The sequence below is a fragment of the Propithecus coquereli genome, unplaced genomic scaffold (genome assembly GCF_000956105.1).
Source record: "Propithecus coquereli isolate 6110/MARCELLA unplaced genomic scaffold, Pcoq_1.0 Scaffold10, whole genome shotgun sequence".
Lineage (NCBI taxonomy): Eukaryota > Metazoa > Chordata > Mammalia > Primates > Indriidae > Propithecus > Propithecus coquereli.
In genome coordinates this window covers 15046940-15061715 of record NW_012133858.1, presented here as the reverse complement: position 1 = coordinate 15061715, position 14776 = coordinate 15046940, and the positions used below count along the sequence as shown (strand labels likewise).

Sequence of the window (14776 nt, the reverse complement as noted above, 5' to 3'; positions counted from 1 at the left end):
TGAGGGATCTATGGGAGAACATGTATTCATTTTATTGTTGAATGAGAATACATGGATTATGTCTTCAACATTGTGAAGGTATGTTCACAAGGGGCTCACTTTCCAGTGAGGGGGACATCACACACACACACACACACACACACACACACACACACACACACACACAGAACAATGTCACGTGACAAATTCTCTAATAGAAATACTGATGACCATGTGTGTACACATGTTTGTTTTCATAGAGATATTCTGCTCTACATGTCTTCAACATTTATGATACGAAAGTGGTGGTGATGCTTAAAATCACAAATATCCAATAAATCAAGTCACCATAAAGAATAATAATAGGAGTATAGGCTTCAGGCATAAGCTTTATTATAACTACTTGGAAGCATGCAGGTGCCATGGGGGAATAAACAGAAGGCTGCTCCTGCTCACTCCGGTCAGATGTCAATTATAGAGGAAGTTGGCAGAAAATTCCAGGACTTCTTGAGGGAGAGGACAGGGGAGAGGTGTGTCATTGCAAAACGAGAAAGGTCCCACCCACAAACCCAATTCTCTGCCTCTGACAGGTTGAGTTCCACCCTGTAAACATCCTCAGTCCTTTCATTTGACCCTTTGTTGGAGAGTGAGAAAGTAACCATCAGCCCACTTGGTGAAGTGAGGTTCAGACTGCTTGGGGTGACAGCACAAGGGTACTCGCTTGCTTGGCTTCATCTGAGCCAACCACACCTCAACTGGCCAATATCTGTGGTCTGACCCCATTTGTCTGGGAAGAGAAAGAAGAGCCTTGAGGACCAACCACAGTCTAGTCAGGTAAGATCAGGTGGCATGTCACTTGTTCTGCAGTGAGATGGGGTGTTTCTCTAGGAGCTGATTGCTCCTGTCCCCTAAGCTGGGTTTCTGGTCACCTCTGCTACTGACTTACAATGTGATCTAAGTGTGTATGTATGCATGACCATGTGAAATTCCTTTATTCTTCTTTACTGCCTAGGGTTGGTGTGGTTTACAGACCAGTATTTTTCAGCCTATAAAGTCGCTTGATATATTTATCTATATATTGATTTTGATCTTAGCTGCTCTATGAATGTGGTAGGGTAGATGTAATTTTCTCCATTTGGTGGCTTAGTGAACTGAGGCTTGGTCAATTGAAATGTTTTGCTCAAGTTTGATCAGCCGGCTAAAGCCAAGATTAGATTTGATTCCTCCTTCTTTCTCTCTGCATTATACCACCCAGAAGGTCATATCTTATCCCAAAAAGCCAAGAAAAGTGAAAGGGTCCTTCCTGAACTGTCAAATGGCAAACAAAGGAAATTATTTCTTTGCAAGCAGGTTGTCAGGGATATTTTGGAATTCATCTGAGGGAGATTTTATAATGATATATAGGCTCCATCAAATAGGGCTGTTTTTAGAGCACAAATGAGAGTTTGTATGTAAAGCGGACATTTAAACTGAACGGTGACTTGGAAATGTGCGAGAGATGACTACACCGAGCCTGAAACATGCTCTGGATCTCTGCATGAGAAGGTTTTAACTCAGGGCTGAATGACACTCTCCTAATGTCGGCAGCAACATTAGGAGGCACAGATCACAAAGCCCTGGGGAAATCTTTTATCTTTTCAGTTGTACTGTACTATGTGGAAAAGCAAATCTCAATGGAGGGGGGAGAACACCCCCAAATCCTTTCAAATTGACTCCTGCAATTTCCTCTCTTATGACAGCTATCATCGTATCTCATTGTTCTATAGTTTTAAGAAAATCTCTTCAGTGATTATGTAGTTTACTTTTTAAGATGCTAATTTTAGCTGTAATTTTCCCTTTCATGCTCAAAAGGTTATATCATTCTTAGTTGTGGAAGGAAATGTTTCCTGTGTGTATGTGTTTTGTGTGTGTGTGTGTGTCTGTTTGAGTTTATTATGACAGTGCTAATATTCATCCCTGCAGGCCCACCACAATGCAGTGGGTTGCAATGCTACATAATCTTTGACAGACTTCTGTGTGTCCTTAGTGTCTTTCTGGCTTTAAGGGTCCTGAAGAAGTCACCCAATTAATCACTTTATTTCAAAGAGCAAAACTGAGGTCCAGAAAGATGAAGTCATATGACAAGGTCACATAGCCAGTAATCACTGGAGCTGTAAGTCAAGTGTGGGTCTCTTTCGGTGCCTATGACATGTAGTGAATGGTGCCAGGTGTCCCAAAGCTGAAGCATTAACTATGTCATTTGGGGGCCATACCTAGATGTCCTTGAAGATTCCGTCTAATTAAAAGTTTTAGGGCACTTTGACTTTTGCTTTAGCATCCACTGCAGATGCTATCATAACCTGTAGTGTAGGGGGATTTGCCAGAGAAGCCTCTTTCCTTATTGACTTGGTTCTTGTGGAATATGTGTTTCAGCCAAATTGTGGAACTGCTCCTTAGGTGAAGGGTGGGGAGATGGGCAAGAAGTAGTGGTATACTCATTTTCTTCAGCCAATATGGATTTTTGTATCTTCTAGGATCCTTCTAAAGAAGTGTCACTCAGTTTAATAGTTTCAAAACTTGTAGTGTCAGCTGACTTTTTATTCAACATTGTAGAGTCCAATGGCAGGGTCATGCCCGAGGATTCATTTAATCCAGATGTTGCAAACTAGCAGCCACAGGTGAATACAGCAAGCAGATGAGTTTTGTTCGTACTGCAGTGTTCAACAAAATGGAACCAGTTGCAAGTATTTAATATTCAAGGAATTTCTTGTAAAAATCAAGATAATTCATTTTTCAGGAAGATAAATAATTCTGGTAATACTGGCTCCAAATTCCCCCACGGATAACACATCTGCTGCGTCTGGGCGATCTGCCTCCTGCAGACGAAACGTGTATTTCCCAGTCCTAAGCCCTCATGGTACCTAATTTAGGGTAGCAGATATCTGAGTTTGTTACTTCTGATCTCTTCCAACTTCTGAGGTGTTGCGGTTCCCTTAAATCATTTTCTTTCAAGGGAAACCTAGTTCTACATAACGATAGGCCAGGCCACAGATCAATGTCACCAGGGAGAAGGTGAAGTTAATTATTTGTCCTTAAGTTCTCATTATCTAAGAGGTAGGAGGAGATATGATGACTTCAGCAGAACATAGCACTGGCCTTGATACCTACACAGGATATTTTCTTGAGTTAGATATCAAGAATCAGTGACTTGAATGCTTAAGTATTGAGCAAGCTGACACTGCTCCAGCATGATCTCCAGGTGCCTACACTAGAATAGGAAGCAAAGTTGACACTTGTAGAGTATTCCTCTTTACTCAATAGATCAATGACATAAAAACAAGAAATAAATCATGATGTATGATAGCACATGGACAGCAAAGAATACAGAACAAATTGCTAAAATCTGGGAAACTAGCCTAATGATATGTTTTCTATCATTCATTTCACCAATTTAACAGTAAACTCTTGATCACTTATGGTGTATACAATTTAGGGATTTAGGGATGAAGAGTAGTGACCCTTCCCCAAAGAGGCTTACCATCTAGTGTTGAAAATGTGTATACAAATAACTACTGCAACACAAGACAAAATATAATAACTGCTCCAAGAAGAAGAAAGCAAATGTTGTGGTTTCACTGAATGAAAAGAGATATACGGCAACCAGGTAAGGTGCCCTCACAGAGGGTTGTATAGAAGAAATGGTTGTAAGGAAGGAAGTTCCACCGGGCTTTGGACAGATAGAGGTGAGAAGAGCTTTCAGCAAGAGAAGAGTTTAAGCAAACTCACGAGCCAGTATTGTATGAAGTACGTATGAGGGATAGAAAGCATTCACTGTGGCTACACATAGGGCTAGTGAGACCGAGGTGGAATGAGGCTGGAAATCTGGGTCTGAACTAGATGCTGGGTGCTAAGTGTCAGGCTGTGGGCTTCAGATCAGGCACGACATGTGGACTTGGTGAGCATTGCAGCTATTGACCAGACGTCAGTTCCAGCTCCAGGCTTCTAAGGTCATAATTAGGACATGATAGAATATCTATGTAGGTATACCTTAGCTCTATTTTAAGTTTTTCAGGAGCAATAAAAGTGAAAAAAAATAGGATTGTTTTTTATCTTTAATATTTCTTTTATTTCAATGCCGATAGTATCCATGTTTCTTTCTTCACTAGTTCTCCTGCAGAAATGTCATTATTGAATACAAGCCAGGCGTGGCAATGTGCACCTGTAGTCCCAGCTACAAATAAATCTTTGCAATTTGGATGGAACTGCAGACCATTATCCTAAGTGAAGTACCTCAGGAAAGGAAAACCAAACACCACATGTCCTCATTAATAAGTGGGAGCTAATAAATGGGTACACACAGACACAAAGCAGCATAAAGGACATGAGAAACCAATAAGCAGGGAGGATTGGGGATGTGTGGGATAAAAACTTACCTGCTGGGTACAATGAACACTATTCTGGTGGTGGACACACCAAAAACCCCGACTTAAGCATCATATAAGATATTTATGTAACAAAAACACTTGTACACCGTTAATTAATATTTTGAAATAAAAAAATTTAAAAAAAGGAAAAAATAGGATTGAGTGCTTCTAAATACTGTGGATAGAATCATATGCTAAGTGAGGAAGTCAAGGTGGTACTATACAGTAGAATTAGAAAGGAGGATGAAAATATTTTTAAAATACATTAAGCAACTTATAGGGATTAGTTTTTAAAAACATGGTAAAGACTCCCCCACCCCCGAGAAAGTCTATTCCTATGGCTTATCTGAAAGTTAGAAAAGTGATGTTACACAAGTTAAGTTCTTCTTAATTTGTGGGATGTGGAGAGTTATTTTTAGTTTCTAAACTCTGTCCTTTAGTCTGAGAAGCAATCATTCCATAAGGAATAGTTATAGAAGGTTCTTGGATGTCCTGGCCTTGGACTCTCCCATAATAAACATTGCTGAAAAAAGTCATAAATAAATCAATGGTCCATTGTGGCTCTCCACATTCCTGGTGGGTTGAAGGGAAGGTTCTGGTCTTACAAAGTGCTACACTGGTCACCAGATCAATGTTTACACAACTCCAAACCCTATGGTACTTGGTAAATAACCAACTTTTTTCATTTTCATGTACATGGTTGTGTGTGGGGTTGGCTCAGAATTGTATTGATACTCACATCTGAAAGGTCTGTGCTTCAAAGGAGGTAGGTAGGTGACATGACACAGAGTAAAATGAGATATTTGAACAAGATTCATTCACTTAAAACTATTTATCAACTGTTCAATTCAAACATCTGTTCATGTTTCATTCATTGAAAACTATTCATTGAGTATCTGTTCTAGGTTTTGGAAAGAAAGTATTAGCTTTTCTACATCTCCATAAGTAGTTCTGGTAACAACAGCAGTGAACACAAAGAATAATCTCTGCCTTCAAGAAGCTTACATTTATAGTGAGAGCGACAGAAAATAAACAAAATCAATCAGTGAAATATGTAATATGTGAGATGTGGAGAAGAATAGGACAGGGAAAGGGACTAGGAAACTGTGAATAGCTGTGATTTCGGAGAGGGCACCTAGGGAAGAATAAGGCATTATTTGAGTAAAGTCCCTAAGGACACAAGTCAGCCAGGCAGTAATGGGCAAACAGCGTTCCAGGCAGCTGGCACGGCAAGTGCAGGGGCCTTGAGGCAAGAGCATGCCCGCCTGGCACCTTTGAAGAATAAAGTATGGATTGAACTGAGTGGAAAAATCTTTGTGTTCTGGAGATGAAGTTAGAAAGATGATGGTGGAGTGAGGGCAGGGAGCGGTGATAATGCAGGAGCCTGTAAGGTACAGTAAGGACTTCGACTTTCACTCCGAATGAAATGAGAGCCATTTGCAGATTTGGGCAGAGGAGTGATGTGGTCTGATTTGTATTTCAAAAGGTTCTTTCTGTCTGTGTGTTGAGAGTAGATGACAGTGAAGTGGGGAGAGGAAAGGCAGAAGCAGGGAGATTCCCTAGGGAGCCGTCACTGTCATCCAGATGAGTGATGTGGAAGCGTGGACAAACACAGAGTTGTGGAGGTGTCAGGAAGGTTTGGATTCTGGTGGTTGATTGATTGAGTAGGGAGAAGTCAAGGATGTCTCCACAATTTTGCCTGAGCAACTGGTGGAAAGGAATGTCCTTTATCTGAGATGGAGAAGATTGTGAGATGAACAGATTTCTGAAAAAATATTAGGAGCTTACTTATGAACAGGTTAAGTTTGAAATATCATGTAGGGAGTTGATATATGAATCTGGAATTCAGTGAAGATATGTGAGCTGAAAATAAAAAATGTGAGTCACCAATATGTATATGATATTTATAGCAACAAAGTTAAATGAGTTAATCAGAGGAGTTAGTACAGACAGAAAGGAGAAGAGGCTTATGCGCTGATTTCTGGGATTCTGTAATGTTTTGGTGTTAGAATGGTGAGGGGAGCCCAGTCAGTGGTGCAACAGAGAGGAAAGAGGATGGTAGGATTGGTCCCACAGCAGCAGAGAGGAGTATTTTATCACTGAAATTGTTTATAATTTTCAGCATGTTGTAATAATAATAATTTTTCGTTTATATTTTCTATAGGAAATGCACCCCCTTACTATCTACACCTGTAGTCCCCAAACCCCAGACCATGTACTGGTACCGGTCTGTGGCCTGTTAGGGACCAGGCCTCAGAGCTCCGCCGCTTTGCATCCTATCCCACACCCATCCGTGGAAAATTGTCTCCCATGAAACTTAGGAAAGTGGGCAGGTGTGCACAGCAGGAGGTGAGTGATGGGCGAGCAAGTGAAGCTTCATCTGTATTTACAGCCAATCCCCATTGCTCACATCACTGCCTGAGCTCTGCCTCCCCTCTTCCATCCATGGAAAAATTGTCTTCCATGAAACCAGTCCCTGGTGCCAAAAAGGCTGCGGACTGCAGGTCTACACCATTGAGCAGACCCTTCCTATCACTCTCTCTTCCCTCCACTCTCCTCTGGTTCCACTGGGACCAAGAAAGGAAATGGAAGAAGAGCAGCTGGAGTGGCAGGTGAACACTAGGTTAGCACAGTGTGTCTGGAAGCCCAGGGAAGTGGCCTTCCAAGGAGGAGAAAGTGGTCAGATGGGACAAATGCTGCCGAGATGTGGAGTTAGATGATGTCTGTGAACTATAGAGTGTGCTCAAGTAGGTTCAAGAGAGAAATGGGAGGAGAAGAATTGGAGATGGTGAATAAAAATGTTCCTTTCAAGGAACTTATTTGTGAAAGGAAACAGAAAATGGGCAACTGCAGAAAAGGAAAGAGGGTAACTTTTTTTTTAAATGGGAGAAATGATAGAAATATGCTTTCACAGAGATTGTAACTTGATTGATGCGCACAGATACAGCATTTTATTTTATCTTTTCTACAACCCTGTGAAGTGGTTCTGGTAAGAGTTATCATCTTACACTTTTTTCAGGTGAGGAAAATAAGGCTCAGGGGTTTGAAGTCAACTGCCCAAAATCACACAACAAATTACTAGCAAATGGGACTTAAATCTGGGTTCTGTAAGTTGAGTTCATTGTTCTGTTCACTGCCTTACTCTATCCAGATAATTCTGGAGATCACTTATAGCTTTACAACTTTCTATAAAACGTTCACTTAGCCATTGTTTAAGGATCTTTCATAAATCTCAGGGAACTCACAATGCCCGACAATGTCTCCTGAACTGAAAGTACTTTTATATCAAATGCAGGATGTTTGGAACAGTGAAAAGGAACTAGAACTCAGTGTCCGAATCAGTGGAAACAATGAAAACAAACAATATTTGGAAAGATTCTTCTGAGTAGCGAAGGCTTCAAGTTGAACTATCTGCTTGGCTGGAGGATGGGAACACAGTTTCTCATGCCTTTACTCTTGGTCTGATTCTCACATCAATATTTTCCTCTAGCAATGCATTTGTGTCTACTTACTGAAATCTATGATCCCTCCTTATGCTGTCTGATGTTTCTGTCCACTTGAAGGGCCTACACAGTTAAGGTTCATTCTGTTTTCATGGAGCTCCAATCATACATTTCTGGGTCTCTGACTCTACTTGGTTCCCAATTGGGACACTGCTACTCCTTATGAGTAGGGATACACATATTATTTTGACCCAGCCCTGCATGTCCAGAAGAGAAAGCTTTGCACACCATTTGTCACTTTCCCAGTGGTGGCCCTCCTCTCCCATCACTAATAGCACCAAAAGGCAACTTCTAGAGTGAAATATTACCCTTGTCTTTCAGCAGCAGGTTGTACTGAATCTTTGGTGTCTCTCCAGGGATTTGCTTAGTGGAAGAGCTCCTGGATCCACAGGTATCCAGATAGCGCAGCGTGACTTTCTTCAGTGCCTCTAGAATTCTCCTATTGCACTTTGTACTGATTTTTGTCTAGTGCCTTATCTAGCCATCTTTTAATTATTTGCAGATCTGATTCTTTCACAGACAGTGCAGTGCTCAAGGGTAGAGACTGTATTTACAGGTTTCCTTCTAATCTCCCCGTCTCTCTTTTCCTCTAGCATAGTGCCTGGCACAGAGATGTTTTCCCCCAAATGTGTTTCAATTAACACATTAAATGAGGCATTCTTTTATGCCATTTAGAGTTGCACTTGGGAGGTTAATCTATCACATGGGAAAAAAGTGGAGTACCCACATTCAAGACATTCTTATATGCAGAATTAATTAATCATGCAAATCAAATCTACAGCTTTGGAAGCCAACTGCTATGGTTTGTTTTGCTTTTTAGTTAGGTATACATGACCTTGTATAATTGGTGTGTCCATTTTGATAATTTTATAAATTCATTATTCATGCCTGTAACCTTCAATAGTAACAGTATAATCATTAACATCTGTTGATATCATCAACATTTGTTGAATTGTTAATATATTTAATAAATAGAGAACTATTGCTGATCAGTAAGACAAAGAAGATGAAACTAATAAAAACATCTATGCATACACATCCCAACTTTTCAATCTCACAACTTAAAAAAGTGGTCCAAATTAAAACAAATATCGGTCTAATATTTTTTAAACCATTAATCGACATTTTTTTTTTAATTATAAAACCCTCTGCTGACCTGCAGGAAAATGAGCCTTCATGTATTCTACTGAAACTTATAATGGTAGAACATTTCAGGGGGAAGGGAGCCATTTGGCCATATATACCAAGCATATACCATAAATCTGCATATGCTTTGACCCACCATTTCCACTTCCAGAAATTTATAATGAGAAAGAAGTTAAGGCTTATGAAAAGTTTTACCAACAAGGACCTTCAGTGTATAGCCATTATAAAAGCAAGTAAAAAGGAAGCAACATGAATAAGTAACAATAGGGGTTAAATAATAGAACCCTGCACAGCTGCTATTATGTTGTTGCAGGAATTTATTTATTTCTTTGTTTCCAGCTTTATTTAAGTATAAATGATACACAAAAATTATATATATTTTTGATATGCAATATGATATTTTGACATATGTAATACATTGTGAAATGGTTACCACAATCAAGTTAATTAACATATCCATCACCTCACTTAGTTACAATTTTTTTTATTTGTGGTGAGAACATGCAAGATCAACTCCCTTAGCACTTTTCAGGTGAGAAAATTATTTATTAACTAAGTAGTATAGCAACTATTACTACTAATGGAAAACAGGGGTTTGGAGTCAGAGTGATCTTTGATCAATTTAGAGCTCTATCACTTACTAACCATGTGACCCTGGGCAAGTTCCTTAGCCTTCTGGCTTCTGTCTCCCAACCTGTAGAATGAGGATATTATAGTAACTGAACCACAGGGCTATGATGAACTTGAGATGATCCAATGTAGGTAAAGTCAAGTGTCAACATGTTAGTGCTTTGTAAGTGTTGCCACCATTGCCAATATTAGCATCCTTTTGCACGTCAAGTGTAAAAGGCAGTCTGGTAAACAACACTTATGGTATAACTTAATTTTTGAAGTAGAAAAATGATATTATGAACATTTGTAGGAAAAGTCTTAAAGGGCATACATAAAAATTATTTACTTTCATTTTCTCCACACTGTGGGTTTAAGAAAAGATTTCCTTCTTTTGCTTTTATGTGTGGTCTATAACATAATAAGAAAAATTAAATGAGGCCAAATAATCATTAACACCAATCCCTACAAATGAACATTTACCAATGCAGTAGCTATTTCCTATGTTATCACTGTTATCCTTACTGAGATCTCTCCCTACCATGTCCTCAAGGACATATTTCCTGCGGTTGACAGTGTTAGGCTGATTACCTTCATGTTTCTCTTACTCCTTGGCCCTTGTCCTTCTGCCATCCCCCGTATGGTATACATCATACACATTTATTAAGCATCTTTTCTGCTCAGAACACTCAGTGTTAGCAGTGTTCGTGAAATACAAAGCAGCACAAAGGATAGTTTCTTACCCAGAGGAGCTTGTAGTTCCCCTGGAAGTAAAAGGTGCTTACCTTAGAGTGCCTGTGTTGTTTCATCTTGTTGAGGAGGTAGGTCTGTCCCCAGTGGGTTTTGGTGGTTAGGGAAGTCTTTTTTAACAAGGTAGGAATGAACTGGCCCAATATCCTTCTATGGTGGACTTTAAAAACCAAATGTATTTCTATGTACAACAAGTATAGTGATCTCTGACCTGGATGTGGCCCTTCCAAACTCCTTGTGTCACTATTACCTTTGATAAGTTTTCTCTTATGATTGCTTGTCTAACTATCACCTTCAGGAGTGCCACCTTTTTATTCTTAGATTCCAATCAATATTTTTTGTACCCATAGACTTACAATCCTGACTTATATTCACTTGGTTCACTTCTTACAAACAATATTCTTTAACATTTTTTCCCTCAATCATAAGAATAATGTACACTCAATGCAAAGAATACTAGAAAATTTAGAAAAGTGTAAAAAAGAAAATAAAAATCATCCGTGAGCCAGTCATGCAGAGATAATATTCATAACATTCTGGTGCACATGCTTCCTATGCATGTGTGAGTGATTTTTATATAATATTTTATAAACTGCATTTTGTTTCATCATAATATATCTTTTGGTGTCAATTAATCTGTCTACTGGATTATTCTATAACATATATTATAGCCCACTCTTCCCAGAGATAAGCCCCTTTTAACACTTCAATGTGTTAATTTCCAGTATTTTTTTTTTTGCTTATTTGCATATACTTCAGGTTTTGAAAATAAAACCATAGGATATGTATATTTTAGGACTCTACTTTCTCATATAGCATTATTTTGTAATTTTTTTCTTTCTTTTTTTTTTTTTTTTTTTTCGAGACAAGAGTCTTGTTCTGTTGCCCCGGCTACAGTGCAGTGGCATCATTGTAGCTCATTGTAACCTCAAACTACTGGGCTCAAGCCATCTTCCTGCCTCAGCCTCTTGAGTAGCTGGGACTATAAGCACATGCCACCACACCTGGCTACTTTTTCTATTTTTTGTAGAGACAGGGTCTGGTTCTGGCTCAGGCTGGTCTCGAACTCCTGAGCTGAAATGATCCTCTTGCCTCTGCCTCCCAGAACTAGGATTACAGGCATGAACCACTGTGCCTGGCCTGCAATTTTTATCTGTCATTTAATTGTCTTCAAAAATATGATTTCCAAAGGTTGCACTATATTCCACAATGTATGTGTATACATAGCATGATACAATAAGTACATTTAATTTTAAATCTTTCCAATTTAAAATTGATACTTAAATCATTATCCCTTCTACTAGGGTCTAAGCTCCATAGAAGAAGTTCTATTTTTATTTATCTTTGAATTGTAGTTGCATAGTCAATAGACAATGATAAAAATCCTTGCTCTTTGTGAATTGGACACTAAATGGAAGCTTTTACTGTATAGAGAAATCCAGGAAGCCGTGGCTGAGTTATTTCAGAGACTGGAGAAGAGGTGATGATCCACAGGGTTCTGATTGGTAGAGGTGGGGGGAAATTTTACTTGGATTGACCAGATCTAGCCGAACAAATCCCAAGCCTAGGAAGGCTGATCCTCTCTGAAGTGCTGATTTCATTGGTTGGAGGGAACAGCTAATAAAACCAGACAGGAAGTTCCTACTATTCAGTGTTTCTTTCTTGTTGAATTAAAAAACAAAAACAAAACTAATACCTTGTTCTTAATGATTTCCTATCCTTGATGCCTTAAAGATGAAACTTTTAACAAACATATATCCATGGACTAGAAAGTCTTGATCTATAGTGGGATAAAGGTGTTAAAAATAAATATGTTCTAGCTTTTTTATTTTTGTTACTTTGGTATTTGTCTCGCTTTGTAAATTACCTCTTTGTTCTCCATCTTGATTTAGAATTGGGCTCCATGTCAGGCCTGAGTGAAGTCCTGGACTGGCAGAGTTGGAGGGAAACTTGGGGCCAAGTAGTTCATTACCCTCCTAGTACATATGAAAAAAAACAAAAACAAAAACAAAAAAAACAAACAGTGCCCAGAGAGGAGAAACGGCTTATATCTGATTTCATATTTCCTAACTCCTACTACTTCAGAGATTCCCCACCATCACTAGATTTCATATGCTCTGCTTACAAGTGTTCAAATTCCAAAAGTAGAACTACTATTTGATCCAGCAATTCCACTACTAGGTATTTACCCAAAGGAAAAAAAGACATTCTATAAAAAAGACACCTGCCCTTGAATGTTTATGGCAGCACAATTCACAATTGCAAAGAGATGGAAACAACCCAAGTGCCCATCAATACATGAGTGGATTAATAAAATGTGGTATATGTATACCATGGAGTACTACTCAGACATAAAAAATGATGAATTAATACCTTTTGATTTAACCTGCATGGAACTGGAGACCATTCTTTTAAGTGAAGTATCACAAAAATGAAAAAAAAAAACACCACAAGTACTCACCATTAAATTGGAACTAATCAATCAACACTTATGTGCACATATGGAAATAACACTCATTGGAAATCAAACAGGTGGGAGAGAAGGATGGATAAATTCACACCTAACTGGTACAATGCACACTATCTGGGGGATGGGCATACTTATAACTTTGACTCAAATGGAATAAGAGCAATTTATGTAACTGAAACATCTATAACCCTGTAATATTCTGAAATAAAAAAAGAAATTAAAAAAAATTGTTCAAATTCTTCTAACATAGATTCAGTCTATTGTTAGACTTTTTCTAGCCTTCCTTTAAACTATGTTTTGAAATACTACTATATTTTAGGTACTCTGCCAGGCCTTTAGATTCATTAGTTCATCTAATTCTTACACTGTCCTATGAGGTATATATTGGATACATTTCACATTTGAGAAAACTGAATAAGGAATTTAAATTGCCACCTGACCTCAGGCAGCTGGTAAGTTACAGAGCATGGCTACAAGCCCACATCTCTCTGACTCCAAAGCTTTCTCCACATATGCCAGTCTATTTCCTGAAAAAGGTATTGATTGCATGAAATGAATCAATTTATGTCTTTACTGCTTCTTGTCCCATTATCTTGTGAAAGGTTTGGCTTAATTAATTCTCCAAACATTTGTATCTTTGAGTCATAGGTCAGTGATCTTGATATATCATCCACAAAGTTGTGTTTAAATCAAAAGTAAAGACATCTTCCAGGCTTCAATGGAGGAAGCTAAGTTGTCTGGCTTAGCCACATCTACTGATTGGCTGAACTCCCAAACAGAATAAAAGCTCACCAACTGAAAATAAATAAGAATTGAAGTTTTGCAAAATTCAAAGAAATAAAGTTAAAAGATAAAGAATAAAACCTTGTTCAACACAATATAGATAATGCCGCCTCTATCAGATAGCAGATGCATTTCAGGGAGAATCACTGACATCAGAAGATTCATTGAAGAGTTAGAAGGCATGAAGGACCTTCGAGGATATGTTTTGGGATATGGATTCCTTTTGGCTAAGCATCTTCCTTTGGCCTCTTCTCAGAGAAAGGTGGGTTATGCTATGACTTTTAACCTGTTTGGAATAATGAAGGAAGAAAGAAGGAAAGTATTCCACTCTGTTTCAGATCAGCACTTTTGAGCATTTTTAAGGACCAAGATCTAGGTCAGGTCAGTGTGGAATCACCCCTGTGGACAGGCCCCCTTTACTACCCTCTCTCCCAGGCCCCTGTTTAAAATAGGGTCACTGCTACCTCCTCCTCCTCCACATCACTTGCTATGACATTTTGCTACGAAGGCTAGAACTTCTGCCAAGCCACTCTGTCCAGGCCATCTGTAACTAAGTGCTTTGTTCTCAGATCTGTTCATTGGCAGTGTGTTGGACTTATCTCTAAAACAAACATCCCTCTCTCCCTTTTCCTCATATAATTTGCATAACAGGTTTGTAACTTCTTGGCCTGCATAGCAGTTTCATAACTTCTTAGGAAATAAGCCTTGCCCAATAGACACTGTCTGTCTCCATCTCTCAAGACTTCTTTTGATTTTATTTCCTGCATGCAGCCTTTGCATATCAGTGGACAGATAAAAGTCATTTCCCAATAACCCAACTGTCTGTACACAGGAAATAGTCTTTATTTGGATATTAATGTCAGTCTTCTTCTGACTTTAATTTTTGAAGATTTTCCAAAGGCCAAATTTTGATATACTTTCTGTATGAAACTGAATTTTTCTTTTCCTTGATGGTGGTTGCTGGAGAAACAGAAGCCTATGATGAAAATGTGGGTACTTAAAAAATCTTTTAAATTTTTCAACATTTTTACTAGAAAAAATACTTTTTTCTCATTTGATACTTTTTATAACATTTTCATTTTAGAAAATTGGAAAACATAAATAAGAAAGAAATATATAATCCCAGTGCCCAA

General features: G+C 38.6%; 1 protein-coding gene across 1 annotated transcript in view; it reads left to right on the top strand.

Moving 5' to 3' along the window:
* Positions 1 to 648: 648 nt before the first annotated feature.
* The window catches only part of TPRG1 (tumor protein p63 regulated 1), a 128903-nt gene continuing 114775 nt past the window's right edge, over positions 649 to 14776 (top strand). The window contains exon 1 of the mRNA XM_012640598.1: positions 649 to 813. The gene's annotated coding sequence lies outside the window, so the exon portion shown is untranslated. The remainder of the gene's footprint in view (positions 814 to 14776) is intronic.